The sequence below is a fragment of the Oncorhynchus tshawytscha genome, unplaced genomic scaffold (genome assembly GCF_018296145.1).
Source record: "Oncorhynchus tshawytscha isolate Ot180627B unplaced genomic scaffold, Otsh_v2.0 Un_contig_2793_pilon_pilon, whole genome shotgun sequence".
Taxonomy (NCBI): Eukaryota; Metazoa; Chordata; class Actinopteri; order Salmoniformes; family Salmonidae; genus Oncorhynchus; species Oncorhynchus tshawytscha.
The window spans coordinates 44003-65000 of record NW_024609181.1 but is presented as its reverse complement, the minus strand read 5'-3'; the positions used below and the strand labels follow the sequence as shown (position 1 = coordinate 65000).

At 47.1% G+C, this 20998-nt stretch overlaps 1 pseudogene; it reads right to left on the bottom strand.

Moving 5' to 3' along the window:
- LOC121844393 overlaps positions 1 to 20281 on the bottom strand; it is a 44610-nt pseudogene extending 24329 nt beyond the window's left edge.
- Between the last annotated feature and the right edge of the window lie 717 nt (positions 20282 to 20998).

Genomic DNA, 20998 nt, shown 5'->3' with positions numbered 1-20998 from the left:
TCTGATCTGGTGGACTCACTAAACAGAGAACATCCCTGATCATCCCTACTGCCTCTGATCTGGTGGACTCACTAAACAGAGAACATCCCTGTTCATAAGTACTGACTCTGATCTGGTGGACACACTAAACAGAGAACATCCCTGATCATCCCTACTGCCTCTGATCTGGTGGACTCACTAAACAGAGAACATCCCTGTTCATCCCTACTGACTCTGATCTGGTGGACTCACTAAACAGAGAACATCCCTGTTCATCCCTACTGACTCTGATCTGGTGGACTCACTAAGCAGAGAACATCCCTGTTCATCCCTACTGCCTCTGATCTGGTGGACTCACTAAACAGAGAACATCCCTGATCATCCCTACTGCCTCTGATCTGGTGGACTCACTAAACAGAGAACATCCCTGATCATCCCTACTGACTCTGATCTGGTGGACTTACTAAACAGAGAACATCCCTACTGACTCTGATCTGGTGGACTCACTAAACAGAGAACATCCCTGTTCATCCCTACTGCCTCTGATCTGGTGGACTCACTAAACAGAGAACATCCCTGTTCATAAGTACTGACTCTGATCTGGTGGACACACTAAACAGAGAACATCTCTGATCATCCCTACTGCCTCTGATCTGGTGGACTCACTAAACAGAGAACATCCCTGTTCATCCCTACTGCCTCTGATCTGGTGGACTCACTAAACAGAGAACATCCCTGATCATCCCTACTGACTCGGATCTGGTGGACTCACTAAACAGAGAACATCCCTGTTCATCCCTACTGCCTCTGATCTGGTGGACTCACTAAACAGAGAACATCCCTGTTCATAAGTACTGACTCTGATCTGGTGGACACACTAAACAGAGAACATCCCTGATCATCCCTACTGCCTCTGATCTGGTGGACTCACTAAACAGAGAACATCCCTGTTCATCCCTACTGCCTCTGATCTGGTGGACTCACTAAACAGAGAACATCCCTGATCATCCCTACTGACTCTGATCTGGTGGACTCACTAAACAGAGAACATCCCTACTGACTCTGATCTGGTGGACTCACTAAACAGAGAACATCCCTGATCATCCCTACTGACTCGGATCTGGTGGACTCACTAAACAGAGAACATCCCTGTTCATCCCTACTGCCTCTGATCTGGTGGACTCACTAAACAGAGAACATCCCTGTTCATAAGTACTGACTCTGATCTGGTGGACACACTAAACAGAGAACATCCCTGATCATCCCTACTGCCTCTGATCTGGTGGACTCACTAAACAGAGAACATCCCTGTTCATCCCTACTGACTCTGATCTGGTGGACTCACTAAACAGAGAACATCCCTGTTCATCCCTACTGACTCTGATCTGGTGGACTCACTAAGCAGAGAACATCCCTGTTCATCCCTACTGCCTCTGATCTGGTGGACTCACTAAACAGAGAACATCCCTGATCATCCCTACTGCCTCTGATCTGGTGGACTCACTAAGCAGAGAACATCCCTGTTCATCCCTACTGCCTCTGATCTGGTGGACTCACTAAACAGAGAACATCCCTGATCATCCCTACTGCCTCTGATCTGGTGGACTCACTAAACAGAGAACATCCCTGATCATCCCTACTGACTCTGATCTGGTGGACTCACTAAACAGAGAACATCCCTACTGACTCTGATCTGGTGGACTCACTAAACAGAGAACATCCCTGATCATCCCTACTGACTCGGATCTGGTGGACTCACTAAACAGAGAACATCCCTGTTCATCCCTACTGCCTCTGATCTGGTGGACTCACTAAACAGAGAACATCCCTGTTCATAAGTACTGACTCTGATCTGGTGGACACACTAAACAGAGAACATCCCTGATCATCCCTACTGCCTCTGATCTGGTGGACTCACTAAACAGAGAACATCCCTGTTCATCCCTACTGCCTCTGATCTGGTGGACTCACTAAACAGAGAACATCCCTGATCATCCCTACTGACTCTGATCTGGTGGACTCACTAAACAGAGAACATCCCTACTGACTCTGATCTGGTGGACTCACTAAACAGAGAACATCCCTGATCATCCCTACTGACTCGGATCTGGTGGACTCACTAAACAGAGAACATCCCTGTTCATCCCTACTGCCTCTGATCTGGTGGACTCACTAAACAGAGAACATCCCTGTTCATAAGTACTGACTCTGATCTGGTGGACACACTAAACAGAGAACATCCCTGATCATCCCTACTGCCTCTGATCTGGTGGACTCACTAAACAGAGAACATCCCTGTTCATCCCTACTGACTCTGATCTGGTGGACTCACTAAACAGAGAACATCCCTGTTCATCCCTACTGACTCTGATCTGGTGGACTCACTAAGCAGAGAACATCCCTGTTCATCCATACTGCCTCTGATCTGGTGGACTCACTAAACAGAGAACATCCCTGATCATCCCTACTGCCTCTGATCTGGTGGACTCACTAAACAGAGAACATCCCTGTTCATAAGTACTGACTCTGATCTGGTGGACACACTAAACAGAGAACATCCCTGATCATCCCTACTGCCTCTGATCTGGTGGACTCACTAAACAGAGAACATCCCTGTTCATCCCTACTGACTCTGATCTGGTGGACTCACTAAGCAGAGAACATCCCTGTTCATCCCTACTGCCTCTGATCTGGTGGACTCACTAAGCAGAGAACATCCCTGTTCATCCCTACTGCCTCTGATCTGGAGGACTCACTAAACAGAGAACATCCCTACTGCCTCTGATCTGGTGGACTCACTAAACAGAGAACATCCCTGTTCATCCCTACTGACTCTGATCTGGTGGACTCACTAAACAGAGAACATCCCTGATTATCCCTACTGACTCTGATCTGGTGGACTCAATAAACCGAGAACATCCCTACTGCCTCTGATCTGGTGGACTCACTAAACAGAGAACATCCCTACTGCCTCTGATCTGGTGGACTCACTAAACAGAGAACATCCCTGGTCATCCCTACTGACTCTGATCTGGTGGACTCACTAAACAGAGAACATCCCTGTTCATCCCTACTGACTCTGATCTGGTGGACTCACTAAACAGAGAACATCCCTGTTCATCCCTACTGACTCTGATCTGGTGGACTCACTAAACAGAGAACATCCCTGTTCATCCCTACTGACTCTGATCTGGTGGACTCACTAAGCAGAGAACATCCCTGTTCATCCCTACTGCCTCTGATCTGGTGGACTCACTAAACAGAGAACATCCCTGATCATACCTACTGCCTCTGATCTGGTGGACTCACTAAACAGAGAACATCCCTACTGCCTCTGATCTGGTGGACTCACTAAACAGAGAACATCCCTGATTATCCCTACTGACTCTGATCTGGAGGACTCACTAAACAGAGAACATCCCTACTGCCTCTGATCTGGTGGACTCACTAAACAGAGAACATCCCTGATCATCCCTACTGCCTCTGATCTGGTGGACTCACTAAACAGAGAACATCCCTGATCATCCCTACTGACTCTGATCTGGTGGACTCACTAAACAGAGAACATCCCTACTGACTCTGATCTGGAGGACTCACTAAACAGAGAATGTCCCTACTGCCTCTGATCTGGTGGACTCACTAAACAGAGAACATCCCTGATTATCCCTACTGACTCTGATCTGGTGGACTCAATAAACCGAGAACATCCCTACTGCCTCTGATCTGGTGGACTCACTAAACAGAGAACATCCCTACTGCCTCTGATCTGGTGGACTCACTAAACAGAGATCATCCCTACTGCCTCTGATCTGGTTGACTCACTAAACAGAGAACATCCCTGTTCATCCCTACTGACTCTGATCTGGTGGACTCACTAAACAGAGAACATCCCTGATCATCCCTACTGCCTCTGATCTGGTGGACTCACTAAACAGAGAACATCCCTACTGCCTCTGATCTGGTGGACTCACTAAACAGAGAACATCCCTGATTATCCCTACTGACTCTGATCTGGAGGACTCACTAAACAGAGAACATCCCTACTGCCTCTGATCTGGTGGACTCACTAAACAGAGAACATCCCTGTTCATCCCTACTGACTCTGATCTGGTGGACTCACTAAACAGAGAACATCCCTGATTATCCCTACTGACTCTGATCTGGTGGACTCAATAAACCGAGAACATCCCTACTGCCTCTGATCTGGTGGACTCACTAAACAGAGAACATCCCTGGTCATCCCTACTGACTCTGATCTGGTGGACTCACTAAACAGAGAACATCCCTGTTCATCCCTACTGACTCTGATCTGGTGGACTCACTAAACAGAGAACATCCCTGGTCATCCCTACAGACTCTGATCTGGTGGACTCACTAAACAGAGAATGTCCCTACTGCCTCTGATCTGGTGGACTCACTAAACAGAGAACATCCCTGATTATCCCTACTGACTCTGATCTGGTGGACTCAATAAACCGAGAACATCCCTGATTATCCCTACTGACTCTGATCTGGTGGACTCAATAAACCGAGAACATCCCTACTGCCTCTGATCTGGTGGACTCACTAAACAGAGAACATCCCTACTGACTCTGATCTGGAGGACTCACTAAACAGAGAATGTCCCTACTGCCTCTGATCTGGTGGACTCACTAAACAGAGAACATCCCTGATTATCCCTGCTGACTCTGATCTGGTGGACTCAATAAACCGGGAACATCCCTACTGCCTCTGATCTGGTGGACTCACTAAACAGAGAACATCCCTACTGCCTCTGATCTGGTGGACTCACTAAACAGAGATCATCCCTACTGCCTCTGATCTGGTTGACTCACTAAACAGAGAACATCCCTGTTCATCCCTACTGACTCTGATCTGGTGGACTCACTAAACAGAGAACATCCCTGATCATCCCTACTGCCTCTGATCTGGTGGACTCACTAAACAGAGAACATCCCTACTGCCTCTGATCTGGTGGACTCACTAAACAGAGAACATCCCTGATTATCCCTACTGACTCTGATCTGGAGGACTCACTAAACAGAGAACATCCCTACTGCCTCTGATCTGGTGGACTCACTAAACAGAGAACATCCCTGATTATCCCTACTGACTCTGATCTGGTGGACTCAATAAACCGAGAACATCCCTACTGCCTCTGATCTGGTGGACTCACTAAACAGAGAACATCCCTGGTCATCCCTACTGACTCTGATCTGGTGGACTCACTAAACAGAGAACATCCCTGTTCATCCCTACTGACTCTGATCTGGTGGACTCACTAAACAGAGAACATCCCTGGTCATCCCTACAGACTCTGATCTGGTGGACTCACTAAACAGAGAACATCCCTGTTCATCCCTACTGACTCTGATCTGGTGGACTCACTAAACAGAGAACATCCCTGTTCATCCCTACTGCCTCTGATCTGGTGGACTCACTAAACAGAGAACATCCCTGATCATCCCTACCGCCCCTGATCTGGTGGACTCACTAAGCAGAGAACATCCCTGTTCATCCCTACTGACTCTGATCTGGTAGACTCACTAAACAGAGAACATCCCTGGTCATCCCTACTGACTCTGATCTGGTGGACTCACTAAACAGAGAACATCCCTGTTCATCCCTACTGACTCTGATCTGGTGGACTCACTAAACAGAGAACATCCCTGTTCATCCCTACTGACTCTGATCTGGTGGACTCACTAAACAGAGAACATCCCTGTTCATCCCTACTGCCTCTGATCTGGTGGACTCACTAAACAGAGAACATCCCTGATCATCCCTACTGCCCCTGATCTGGTGGACTCACTAAACAGAGAACATCCCTGTTCATCCCTACTGACTCTGATCTGGTGGACTCACTAAACAGAGAACATCCCTGATCATCCCTACTGACTCTGATCTGGTGGACTCACTAAACAGAGATCATCCCTGATCATCCCTACTGCCTCTGATCTAGTGGACTCACTAAACAGAGAACATCCCTGTTCATCCCTACTGACTCTGATCTGGTGGACTCACTAAACAGAGAACATCCCTGATCATCCCTACTGACTCTGATCTGGTGGACTCACAAAACAGAGAACATCCCTGATCATCTCTACTGACTCTGATCTGGTGGACTCACAAAACAGAAAACATCCCTGATCATCTCTACTGACTCTGATCTGGTGGACTCACAAAACAGAAAACATCCCTGTTCATCCCTACTGACTCTGATCTGGAGGACTCACTAAACAGAGAACATCCCTACTGACTCTGATCTGGTGGACTCACTAAACAGAGAACATCCCTGTTCATCCCTACTGACTCTGATCTGGAGGACTCACTAAACAGAGAACATCCCTACTGACTCTGATCTGGTGGACTCAATAAACCGAGAACATCCCTACTGCCTCTGATCTGATCTGGTGGACTCACTAAACAGAGAACATCCCTACTGCCTCTGATCTGGTGGACTCACTAAACAGAGATCATCCCTACTGCCTCTAATCTGGTTGACTCACTAAACAGAGAACATCCCTGATCATCCCTACTGCCTCTAATCTGGTTGACTCACTAAACAGAGAACATCCCTGTTCATCCCTACTGCCTCTGATCTGGTGGACTCACTAAACAGAGAACATCCCTACTGCCTCTGATCTGGTGGACTCACTAAACAGAGAACATCCCTGATTATCCCTACTGACTCTGATCTGGAGGACTCACTAAACAGAGAACATCCCTACTGCCTCTGATCTGGTGGACTCACTAAACAGAGAACATCCCTGATCATCCCTACTGCCTCTGATCTGGTGGACTCACTAAACAGAGAACATCCCTGATCATCCCTACTGACTCTGATCTGGTGGACTCACTAAACAGAGAACATCCCTACTGACTCTGATCTGGAGGACTCACTAAACAGAGAATGTCCCTACTGCCTCTGATCTGGTGGACTCACTAAACAGAGAACATCCCTGATTATCCCTACTGACTCTGATCTGGTGGACTCAATAAACCGAGAACATCCCTACTGCCTCTGATCTGGTGGACTCACTAAACAGAGAACATCCCTACTGCCTCTGATCTGGTGGACTCACTAAACAGAGATCATCCCTACTGCCTCTGATCTGGTTGACTCACTAAACAGAGAACATCCCTGTTCATCCCTACTGACTCTGATCTGGTGGACTCACTAAACAGAGAACATCCCTGATCATCCCTACTGCCTCTGATCTGGTGGACTCACTAAACAGAGAACATCCCTACTGCCTCTGATCTGGTGGACTCACTAAACAGAGAACATCCCTGATTATCCCTACTGACTCTGATCTGGAGGACTCACTAAACAGAGAACATCCCTACTGCCTCTGATCTGGTGGACTCACTAAACAGAGAACATCCCTGTTCATCCCTACTGACTCTGATCTGGTGGACTCACTAAACAGAGAACATCCCTGATTATCCCTACTGACTCTGATCTGGTGGACTCAATAAACCGAGAACATCCCTACTGCCTCTGATCTGGTGGACTCACTAAACAGAGAACATCCCTGGTCATCCCTACTGACTCTGATCTGGTGGACTCACTAAACAGAGAACATCCCTGTTCATCCCTACTGACTCTGATCTGGTGGACTCACTAAACAGAGAACATCCCTGGTCATCCCTACAGACTCTGATCTGGTGGACTCACTAAACAGAGAATGTCCCTACTGCCTCTGATCTGGTGGACTCACTAAACAGAGAACATCCCTGATTATCCCTACTGACTCTGATCTGGTGGACTCAATAAACCGAGAACATCCCTGATTATCCCTACTGACTCTGATCTGGTGGACTCAATAAACCGAGAACATCCCTACTGCCTCTGATCTGGTGGACTCACTAAACAGAGAACATCCCTACTGACTCTGATCTGGAGGACTCACTAAACAGAGAATGTCCCTACTGCCTCTGATCTGGTGGACTCACTAAACAGAGAACATCCCTGATTATCCCTGCTGACTCTGATCTGGTGGACTCAATAAACCGGGAACATCCCTACTGCCTCTGATCTGGTGGACTCACTAAACAGAGAACATCCCTACTGCCTCTGATCTGGTGGACTCACTAAACAGAGATCATCCCTACTGCCTCTGATCTGGTTGACTCACTAAACAGAGAACATCCCTGTTCATCCCTACTGACTCTGATCTGGTGGACTCACTAAACAGAGAACATCCCTGATCATCCCTACTGCCTCTGATCTGGTGGACTCACTAAACAGAGAACATCCCTACTGCCTCTGATCTGGTGGACTCACTAAACAGAGAACATCCCTGATTATCCCTACTGACTCTGATCTGGAGGACTCACTAAACAGAGAACATCCCTACTGCCTCTGATCTGGTGGACTCACTAAACAGAGAACATCCCTGATTATCCCTACTGACTCTGATCTGGTGGACTCAATAAACCGAGAACATCCCTACTGCCTCTGATCTGGTGGACTCACTAAACAGAGAACATCCCTGGTCATCCCTACTGACTCTGATCTGGTGGACTCACTAAACAGAGAACATCCCTGTTCATCCCTACTGACTCTGATCTGGTGGACTCACTAAACAGAGAACATCCCTGGTCATCCCTACAGACTCTGATCTGGTGGACTCACTAAACAGAGAACATCCCTGTTCATCCCTACTGACTCTGATCTGGTGGACTCACTAAACAGAGAACATCCCTGTTCATCCCTACTGCCTCTGATCTGGTGGACTCACTAAACAGAGAACATCCCTGATCATCCCTACCGCCCCTGATCTGGTGGACTCACTAAGCAGAGAACATCCCTGTTCATCCCTACTGACTCTGATCTGGTAGACTCACTAAACAGAGAACATCCCTGATCATCCCTACTGACTCTGATCTGGTGGACTCACTAAACAGAGAACATCCCTGTTCATCCCTACTGACTCTGATCTGGTGGACTCACTAAACAGAGAACATCCCTGTTCATCCCTACTGACTCTGATCTGGTGGACTCACTAAACAGAGAACATCCCTGTTCATCCCTACTGCCTCTGATCTGGTGGACTCACTAAACAGAGAACATCCCTGATCATCCCTACCGCCCCTGATCTGGTGGACTCACTAAGCAGAGAACATCCCTGTTCATCCCTACTGACTCTGATCTGGTAGACTCACTAAACAGAGAACATCCCTGATCATCCCTACTGACTCTGATCTGGTGGACTCACTAAACAGAGATCATCCCTGATCATCCCTACTGCCTCTGATCTAGTGGACTCACTAAACAGAGAACATCCCTGTTCATCCCTACTGACTCTGATCTGGTGGACTCACTAAACAGAGAACATCCCTGATCATCCCTACTGACTCTGATCTGGTGGACTCACAAAACAGAGAACATCCCTGATCATCTCTACTGACTCTGATCTGGTGGACTCACAAAACAGAAAACATCCCTGATCATCTCTACTGACTCTGATCTGGTGGACTCACAAAACAGAAAACATCCCTGTTCATCCCTACTGACTCTGATCTGGAGGACTCACTAAACAGAGAACATCCCTACTGACTCTGATCTGGTGGACTCACTAAACAGAGAACATCCCTGTTCATCCCTACTGACTCTGATCTGGTGGACTCAATAAACCGAGAACATCCCTACTGCCTCTGATCTGATCTGGTGGACTCACTAAACAGAGAACATCCCTACTGCCTCTGATCTGGTGGACTCACTAAACAGAGATCATCCCTACTGCCTCTAATCTGGTTGACTCACTAAACAGAGAACATCCCTGATCATCCCTACTGCCTCTAATCTGGTTGACTCACTAAACAGAGAACATCCCTGTTCATCCCTACTGACTCTGATCTGGTGGACTCACTAAACACATGCTTGGTTATTAAATGATGTCTGAATGTTGGAGCGTGACCCTGGCTATCTGTAAATAAAATAAAAACAAGAAAATCTTGGCGTCTGGAATGGTTTTATACTTTTACTTTTGATACTTAAGTACATTTTAGCAATGCCATTTACTTTTCATAATTAAGTATATTTAAAACCTATTTTATTTTTTTACTTTTACTGATCTAGTATTTTACTGGGTGACTTTCACTTTTACTTGAGTCATTTTCTGCTAAGGTATCTTTACTTTTACTCAAGTATGACAATTGGGTACTTTTCCCACCACTGCATTAGATCAGACACAGTTATAACACACACACACACACACACACACACACACACACACACACACACACACACACACACACACACACACACACACACACGCTTTTCTTTCTCCCCACTTGTATTCTACTGTTCTTCTCTCTGCCCCTTTCCCTCCCTCCTCACCTTCTCTCTCTTAGGAGCGATAGAATCCAATCTTTCCCTCCCTCCTCACCTTCTCTCTGCTCCTGTCCCTCCCTCCTCACCTTCTCTCTCTTAGGAGCGATAGAATCCAGTTCGTCTATGAAAATAATGGCGGGAGAGTTTTTCTCTGCCTCCTCGAAGGCTTTCCTCAGGTTGCTCTCTGACTCCCCGGCCATCTTACTCATGATCTCAGGACCTGGGGACACAATACAGCGTAACACACAGGAGACAGAAGGAAGATAATCCCCGAACCAAAATGTATTTTCCCTCCTACCTAACCGCAAGACTGGGAGAGGGAGTTAGAATACGTTATGACCTATGAATAGGTGTATGGGGATGGATTGGGATTGGGGTAAACTGGGGGACTGGAATGGCCGTTACACACAGGAAATACATGACCGGATGCCCCTCATCGCTGAATCAGAAGAAGGCTCCAGTATTGTTAGATTGGGGGTTAGATGGGTTAGAGGTTTGAGGTCAGGAGTTAGAGGTAAAAGGTTAGAGGGTTTAGGAGGTCAGGGGTTGGAGGTCAGAGGTCTCACCATTGATGAGGAAGAAGAATGCTCCAGTCTCGTTGGCGACGGCCCGGGCAACCAGTGTCTTCCCTGTACCTGGAGGTCCATACAGCAGAATACCCCTGGGAGGCTAGGGAGGAGGAGAGGAGAGGAGAGGAGAGGAGGGGAGGGGAGGGGGGAGGAGAGGTGAGGGGAGGGGAGGAGAGGAGAGGAGGCTGGATGAATGATTTTTTAAAAATCCTTTACTTAACCTGGCAAGTCAGTTAAGAACAAATTCTTATTTTAAAATGACATCCTACCCCAGCCAAACCCTCCCTAACCCGACGGCGCTGGGCCAAACCCTCCCCTAACCCGACGGCGCTGGGCCAAACCCTCCCCTAACCCGACGGCGCTGGGCCAAACCCTCCCCTAACCCGACGGCGCTGGGCCAAACCCTCCCCTAACCCGACGGCGCTGGGCCAAACCCTCCCCTAACCCGACGGCGCTGGGCCAAACCCTCCCTAACCAGACGGCGCTGGGCCAAACCCTCCCCTAACCAGACGGCGCTGGGCCAAACCCTCCCCTAACCCGACGGCGCTGGGCCAAACCCTCCCTAACCCGACGGCGCTGGGCCAAACCCTCCCCTAACCAGACGGCGCTGGGCCAAATGCGCGCCACTCTATGGGACTCCATATCACGGCCGGTTGTAAAAGAGCCCGGGATCGAACCAGGTCTGTACTGACGCCTCTAGCACTGAGATGCAGTGCCTTAGACCGCTGCGCCACTCGGAGCTTTGAAATGGGATGGGTGGACGGACAGAACAGACAGATAGAGGTATAAATAGAGGGATGGATATATCACCTTGACTCCTATAGCCTTGAATAGTCCAGGATGTCTGAGGGGAAGCTCCACCATTTCTTTGATTTGAGCTAACTGTTTACGACAACCTCCAATGTCATCATAGCCTACGTCAGTCAGACTCTCCTCCTCGTCCTATCAGGGGCAGGGGAAAGACAATATGAGACCCTCACAGGGAGAACATTCTGTCAATCATTCAGACTTTCCTCCTCGTCCTATCAGGGGCAGGGGGAGGGGCAAGGAAGACAATATGAGACCCTCACAGGGAGAACATTCTGTCAATCATTCAGACTTTCCTCCTCGAACCCATCAGGGGCAGGGGAGGGGCAAGGGAAGACAACATGAGACCCTCACAGGGAGAACATTCTGTCAATCATTCAGACTCTCCTCCTCATCCTGTCAGGGGCAGGGGAGGGGCAAGGGAAGACAATATGAGACCCTCACAGGGAGAACATTCTGTCAATCATTCAGACTTTCCTCCTCGACCCATCAGGGGCAGGGGGAGGGGCAAGGGAAGACAATATTAGACCCTCACAGGTACAACATGCTGTCAATCAGTCAGTCAGACATTCAGTTTGGGAAATGTTCACAACATTTTAGAGCAGGGTTGTCAAACTCAATTCCTGTAAGACCGTGTGTCTGTGCCTGTAGGTTTTCTCTCCTCCCTTGTACTTGATCCCTTGTGCATGTAATTAATTAGTTAGGAACTCTCCTCACCTGGGTGTCTAGGTCTTAAAAGAAGACACCAAAACCAGCCGACACTGGGCCCTCCATGGAATGAGTTGGACTCCCCTGTTGTAGAGTTTGTTTTGGCCCAATTCAATAAAAAAGTGTGATTTTACAAAGAGACCTCTCTGTTGATTGGCTGTCCCTCGCAGTGGATGACGGTATCCGGGGCGACGATGCAGTGGGGGGCGGGGTCTGTCTCCACCACCTTGAACTCCACAGCCCGCATGCCCCCTCGCACCAGGAAGATGTCGCCTAGCAACACAACAATGATGACAGCTACTCAACAACTAACAACTAAACAGCTACTTCCAAATAGTGAACTGCTAGTTGAATTACAGTGTTGTAATAAATTATCAGCTGTAGGACTTCAAGTCTTGTTGCCAGTTTATAGAATGTCAGAAATGTTAGAAAAAGTTATTACAACTTGATGGAATATCAGAAGTTATATAATAATTATACGTTATATAAACAATTCATAGACAAAGGTTATGAGTACCTTTGTGTAAGGGCCAGTAGGGTCGGTCTACCTTTTTGTACAACAGTTATGAGTACCTTTGTCAAAGGGCCAGTAGGGTCGGTCTACCTTTTTGTACAACAGTTATGAGTACGCCTGTGTAAGGGCCAGTCTACCTTTTGTACAACAGTCATGAGTACCTTTGTGTAAGGGCCAGTAGGGCCGGTCTACCTTTTTGTAAAACAGTCATGAGTACCTCTGTGTAAGGGCCAGTAGGGTCGGTCTACCTTTTTGTACAACAGTTATGAGTACCTCTGTGTAAGGGCCAGTAGGGTTGGTATACCTTTTTCTACAACAGTTATGATTACGTCTGTGTAAGGGCCAGTAGGGTCGGTCTACCTTGTTGTACAACAGTCATGAGTACCTTTGTGTAAGGGCCAGTAGGGTCGGTCTACCTTTTTGTACAACAGTTATGAGTACCTCTGTGTAAGGGCCAGTAGGGTCGGTCTACCTTTTTGTACAACAGTTATGAGTACCTCTGTGTAAGGGCCAGTAGGGTCGGTCTACCTTTTTGTACAACAGTTATGAGTACCTCTGTGTAAGGGCCAGTAGGGTCGGTCTACCTTTTTGTACAACAGTTATGAGTACCTCTGTGTAAGGGCCAGTAGGGTCGGTCTACCTTTTGTACAACAGTTATGAGTACCTTTGTGTAAGGGCCAGTAGGGTCGGTCTATCTTTTTGTACAACAGTTATGAGTACCTTTGTGTAAGGGCCAGTAGGGTCGGTCTACCTTTTTGTACAACAGTTATGAGTACCTCTGTGTAAGGGCCAGTAGGGTCGGTCTACCTTTTGTACAACAGTTATGAGTACCTTTGTGTACAGGCCGATAGGCTTCCAAGAAATAGGGTTTCAGGAAGACATCGAACAGGTTTCCGTTAACCCTTCAATGGTGTCATCTATCGGCAGGACATGGATACGCACGCCGTACTTCACATCTGGGCATGCATGGACACTAGACACACACACACACACACACACACACACACACACACACACACACACACACACACACACACACACACACAGACACACACACACAGACACACACACACAGAGAATCTTCATTGAAAGTGCTTTTTAGGCCAAAAATAGACTCAATTTGCGACTGACTAAAATGTAAATGTAATCCGGTTCAGAGTAAGCAGACATTTTATTTTTTAGTCATTTAGCAGACGCTCTTATCCAGAGTGACTAACAGGAGGAATCAGGGTTAAGTGCCTTGCTCAAAGGCACATCAGCATTCAATGTGATTTGTTTTTAGACTTTTCACCTAGTCGTCTCGGGGATTCGGACCAGCGACCTGTTGGTTAAAAGCCAATGGCTCTTAACTGCTAGGCTTCCTACCTGCATCCATATAGAGTCAGCACACAGGCATTTCCCACATTTCCCAGAAATCCTGGTTAGAACCTTCCTGGAATCCTCCGACCAGGATGTCTGGAAAACCTGGAAACTTACCAGAATTGTATATCTCTAATGAGAAATCTACCCGATGTCATCACACAGGTGATCAGTACAGTAGTCTACCCGATGACATCACACAGGTGATCAGTACAGTAGTCTACCCGATGTCATCACACAGGTGATCAGTACAGTAGTCTACCCGATGACATCACACAGGTGATCAGTACAGTAGTCTACCCGATGTCATCACACAGGTGATCAGTACAGTAGTCTACCCGATGACATCACACAGGTGATCAGTACAGTAGTCTACCCGATGACATCACACAGGTGATCAGTACAGTAGCCTACCCGATGACATCACACAGGTGATCAGTACAGTAGTCTACCCGATGACATCACACAGGTGATCAGTACAGTAGTCTACCCGATGACATCACACAGGTGATCAGTACAGTAGCCTACCTGATGACATCACCGAGGCGTACCCGCAGGTTGTTGCGTGTGACGCGGTTCATGCGGACGCGTTCGTCTGGACAGGTGTCGTCTGTCAACACGATACACACCGTCTCACGCCGCTTCCTCCCCCCACAGCAGGACAACCGTGTCGCCACGGAACAACTGCAGCTCCTCTGTCTTCGCCTGGGAGACACAGGAAGTAATACACACGCTGGAGACTGGAGACACAGGAAGTAATACACACGCTGGAGACACAGGAAGTAATACACACGCTGGAGACCGGAGACACAGGAAGTAATACAGACGCTGGAGACACAGGAAGTAATACACACGCTGGAGAATGGAGACACAGGAAGTAATACACACGCTGGAGACTGGAGACACAGGAAGTAATACACACGCTGGAGACCGGAGACACAGGAAGGAATACACACGCTGGAGACACAGGAAGTAATACACACGCTGGAGACTGGAGACACAGGAAGTAATACACACGCTGGAGACACAGGAAGTAATACACACGCTGGAGACTGGAGACACAGGAAGTAATACACACGCTGGAGACCGGAGACACAGGAAGTAATACACACGCTGGAGACCGGAGACACAGGAAGTAATACACACGCTGGAGACACAGGAAGTAATACACACGCTGGAGACCGGAGACACAGGAAGTAATACACACGCTGGAGACCGGAGACACAGGAAGTAATACACACGCTGGAGACACAGGAAGTAATACACACGCTGGAGACCGGAGACACAGGAAGTAATACACACGCTGGAGACACAGGAAGTAATACACACGCTGGAGACACAGGAAGTAATACACACGCTGGAGACACAGGAAGTAATACACACGCTGGAGACCGGAGACACAGGAAGTAATACACACGCTGGAGACTGGAGACACAGGAAGTAATACACACGCTGGAGACTGGAGACACAGGAAGTAATACACACGCTGGAGACTGGAGACACAGGAAGTAATACACACGCTGGAGACTGGAGACACAGGAAGTAATACACACGCTGGAGACTGGAGACACAGGAAGTAATACACACGCTGGAGACTGGAGACACAGGAAGTAATACACACGCTGGAGACTGGCGACAGGAAGTAATACACACGCTGGAGACTGGAGACACAGGAAGTAATACACACGCTGGAGACTGGAGACACAGGAAGTAATACACACGCTGGAGACTGGAGACACAGGAAGTAATACACACGCTGGAGACTGGAGACACAGGAAGTAATACACACGCTGGAGACACAGGAAGTAATACACACACTGGAGACACAGGAAGTAATACACACGCTGGAGACTGGCGACAGGAAGTAATACACACGCTGGAGACACAGGAAGTAATACACACACTGGAGACACAGGAAGTAATACACACGCTGGAGACTGGAGACACAGGAGGTAATACACACGCTGGAGACTGGAGACACAGTGCCTTGACTTATTCCACACTTTGTTGTGTTGCAGCCTGAATTCAAAATGGATTAAATAGCATTTTTTTCTCACCCATCTACACACATTACCCCATTATGACCCAAAAAAAAGTGTGGTGTTCGCAAAATTAATGAAAATTAAATACAAAAATATCTAATTTTCTGAACTATTCACACCCCTGAGTCAATACTTTGTAGAAGCACCTTTGGCAGTGATTACAGCTGTGAGTCTTTCTGGGTAAATCTCTAAGAGCTTTGCACACCTGCATTGTGCAACATTTGCACATTTTTTAAAATAATATTCTTCAAGCTCTGTCAAATTGGTTGTTGTTCATTGCTATACAACCATTTTCACGTCTTGCCATATATTTCCAATGTGATTCAAATCAAAATTGTAACTCTGCCACTCTTGGTTGGTGAGCAACTCCGGTGTATATTTGGTCTTATGTTTTAGGTTATTGTCCTGCTGAAAGGTGAATTAATGTCCCAGTGTCTGGTGGAAAGAAGGCTGAACCCGGTTTTCCTCTAGGATGTTGCCTGTGCTTTGCTCCATTCCGTAGATTTTTTATCCTGAAAAATTCCCCGTCTTTAATGATTACAAGCATACCCATAACATGATGCAGTCACCACTATGCTTGAAAATATGGAGAGTGGTACTCAGTGATGTGTTGTGTAGCATAACACTTTGTATTCAGGACAAAAAGTGAATTGCTTTGCCACATATTTTGCAGTATTACTTCAGTGCTTTGTTGCAAACAGAATGCATGTTTTGGAATCTTTTTATTCTGTACAGACTAACTAAAATGTTGTTGATCCATCCTCAGTTTTCTCCTATCACAGCCATTAAACTCTGTAACTGTTTTAAAGTCACCATTGGTGAAAAACCCTGAGCGGTTTCCTTCCTCTCCGGCAACTGATTTGGGAAGGACGCCTGTATCTTTGTAGTGACTGGGTGTATTGATACACTATCCAAAGTGTAATTAATAACTTCGCCATGTTGAAAGGGACTTTCAATGTTGACTTTTGAAATGCTTACCCATCTACCAATATGTGCTCTTCTTTGCAAGGCATTGGAAAACCTTCCTGGTCTTTGTGGTTGAATCTGTGTTTGAAATTCACTGCTCGACTGTGGGACCTTACAGATAATAGCATGTGTGGGGTGAGGTAGTCATTCAAACATAGGCTTGCCATAACCAAGGGGTTGAACACTTATTGACTCAAGATATTTCATCTTTCATCTTGAATGAATTAGTAAACATTTAGAAAAACGATTCCACTTTGACAGGATGGGGTATTGTGTGTAGTTCAGTGATCCCCCCCAAAAAAAAATATGTTATACATTTTAAATTATGGTAACACACAGACACACCTGAGACTGGTAATACACACACCTGAGAGTGGTAATACACACACCTGAGACTGGCAACACACACACCTGAGACTGGTAATACACACACCTAAGACTGGTAATACACACACCTGAGACTGGTAATACACACACCTAAGACTGGTAATACACACACCTGAGACTGGCAACACACACAGCTGAGACTGGCAACACACACAGCTGAGACTGGCAACACACACAGCTGAGACTGGCAACACACACAGCTGAGACTGGCAACACACACAGCTGAGACTGGCAACACACACAGCTGAGACTGGCAACACACACAGCTGAGACTGGCAACACACACAGCTGAGACTGGCAACACACACAGCTGAGACTGACAACACACACAACTGAGACTGACAACACACAAATCAAATCAAATCAAATCAAATTTATTTATATAGCCCTTCGTACATCAGCTGATATCTCAAAGTGCTGTACAGAAACCCAGCCTAAAACCCCAAACAGCAAGCAATGCAGGTGTAGAAGCACGGTGGCTAGGAAAAACTCCCTAGAAAGGCCAAAACCTAGGAAGAAACCTAGAGAGGAACCAGGCTATGTGGGGTGGCCAGTCCTCTTCTGGCTGTGCCGGGTGGAGATTATAACAGAACATGGCCAAGATGTTCAAATGTTCATAAATGACCAGCATGGTCGAATAATAATAAGGCAGAACAGTTGAACTGGAGCAGCAGCACAGTCAGGTGGAAGTTGAAACTGGAGCAGCAGCATGGCCAGGTGGACTGGGGACAGCAAGGAGTCATCATGTCAGGTAGTCCTGGGGCATGGTCCTAGGGCTCAGGTCAGTTGAAACTGGAACAGCAGCATGGCCAGGTGGACTGGGGACAGCAAGGAGCAACACACAGCTGAGACTGGCAACACACACAGCTGAGACTGGCAACACACACAGCTGAGACTGACAACACACACAGCTGAGACTGGTAACACACACAACTGAGACTGACAACACACACAGCTGAGACTGGCAACACACACAGCTGAGACTGGCAACACACACAGCTGAGACTGACAACACACACAGCTGAGACTGGTAACACACCTGTGAGAGGCTGACGATGCTGTTGTCTTCATTGTGGGCTTCATCCACCACCAGTCTATTGGGTCTGTGTTTCTGCTTCAGGATAGCAGTGGAGAAATCCTCCCCTTTAGGACTACCAGCACACATACAGTTACACACACACACACACACACACAGAGAGAATCACACACACACACAGAATCACACACACACACAGAATCACACACACACACAGAGAATCACACACCCACAGAATCACACACACACACACTCACAGAATCACACACACACACACAGAATGACACACAACACAGAGAATCACACACCCACAGAATCACACACACACACACACACACACACTTGCCCCACATAGCTCCTGTTTCTCCATGTGACGATGATCTGAATTTAGCCCAGTCTACAGCTCTGTTTACAAAGACTAGAGGACAGACCTGTCCTGGCCTCATCTCAGCCCTTATTGCTTCATGGATATAATAAGACCAAGTGCAGAATGGAAACGTGGGTCATAGTCATTAGTGCACAACTTAGCAAAACATTTTGAAATGAAAAACAAATGTGAGTGTTTCTTATTGGACAAGTTCAGGTAGTGCCAGTCCGTTTGATACCTAATGAATGTTACCCTGGTGAGTTAGTTAAGCTAGTTACAACACTGTTATAGTACTGTTACCCTGGTGATTTAGTTAAGCTAGTTACAACACTGTTGTAGTACTCTGCTACCCTGGTGATTTAGTTAAGCTAGTTATAACACTGTTATAGTACTCTGTTACCCTGGTGATTTAGTTAAGCTAGTTATACCACAGTTATAGTACTCTGTTACCCTGGTGATTTAGTTAAGCTAGTTACAACACTGTTATAGTACTCTGCTACCCTGGTGATTTAGTTAAGCTAGTTATAACACTGTTATAGTACTCTGTTACCCTGGTGATTTAGTTAAGCTAGTTACAACACTGTTGTAGTACTCTGCTACCCTGGTGATTTAGTTAAGCTAGTTATAACACTGTTATAGTACTCTGTTACCCTGGTGATTTAGTTAAGCTAGTTATACCACAGTTATAGTACTCTGTTACCCTGGTGATTTAGTTAAGCTAGTTACAACACTGTTATAGTACTCTGTTACCCTGGTGATTTAGTTAAGCTAGTTATAACACTGTTATAGTACTCTGTTACCCTGGTGATTTAGTTAAGCTAGTTACAACACTGTTGTAGTACTCTGCTACCCTGGTGATTTAGTTAAGCTAGTTATAACACTGTTAAAGTACTCTGTTACCCTGGTGATTTAGTTAAGCTAGTTATAACACTGTTATAGTACTCTGTTACCCTGGTGATTTAGTTAAGCTAGTTATAACACTGGTGTATTACTCACTCTGTTCCTCCAGAGGCAGGCATGGCTGGGTATGGAGAGTTCCTGTGTAACAGAACCCGCTCCTAGATCCTTTATGGGTCAGAGTACCCTGGTCTCTCCCTGGTTCTGGGGTTGGATGTCTGGGTCTAGTCCTGGGTCTGGGTGTTGGGTTTGGGTCAGAGTCCTGGGCCTAGTTAAAGAGCCCTGGGTCCTAGGTGTTGGGTCCTGGATGTCCGGGTCTAGTCCTGGGTCTGGGTGTTGGGTTTGGGTCAGAGTCCTGGGCCTAGTTAAAGAGCCCTGGGTCCTAGGTGTTGGGTCCTGGATTCTGGGTCTAGTCCTGAGTCTTTAGTTCTGGTCTCTCCTGGATATCTCTGAGGTAGAGCTCAGTAGTTTGGTCTTCTCTCTCTGCAGACGTTGTTCTCTGTGGCTGGGGTCAGGTCTGTCTAGGGAAAGTCCCTCTCTCTGCCTCCCTCCCCCTTGTTGAGCGTCTCTCCTCCCTCCCTCCCCGTCCCACCTCGGCCCCCACCCTTCACATACTCTGGAAAGTGGCCCAGTGCTGAACAGATATCATGCCATATGCCCCCACCCTCCTCTCCTCCCGGCCAGACACTCCCCGTTACTCCCTAACACCACACACACACCCGCCACACACACACACACACACACACACACACACACACACACACACACACACACACACACACACACTACAATACTCATACCATGTTCTGATATTGGTAATAGACAGGTTAGTACCATGTTCTGATATTGGTAATGGACAGGTTAGTACCATGTTCTGATATTGGTAATGGACAGGTTAGTACCATGTTCTGATATTGGTAATGGACAGGTTAGTACCATGTTCTGATATTGGTAATAGACAGGTTAGTACCATGTTCTGATATTGGTAATGGACAGGTTAGTACCATGTTCTGATATTGGTAATG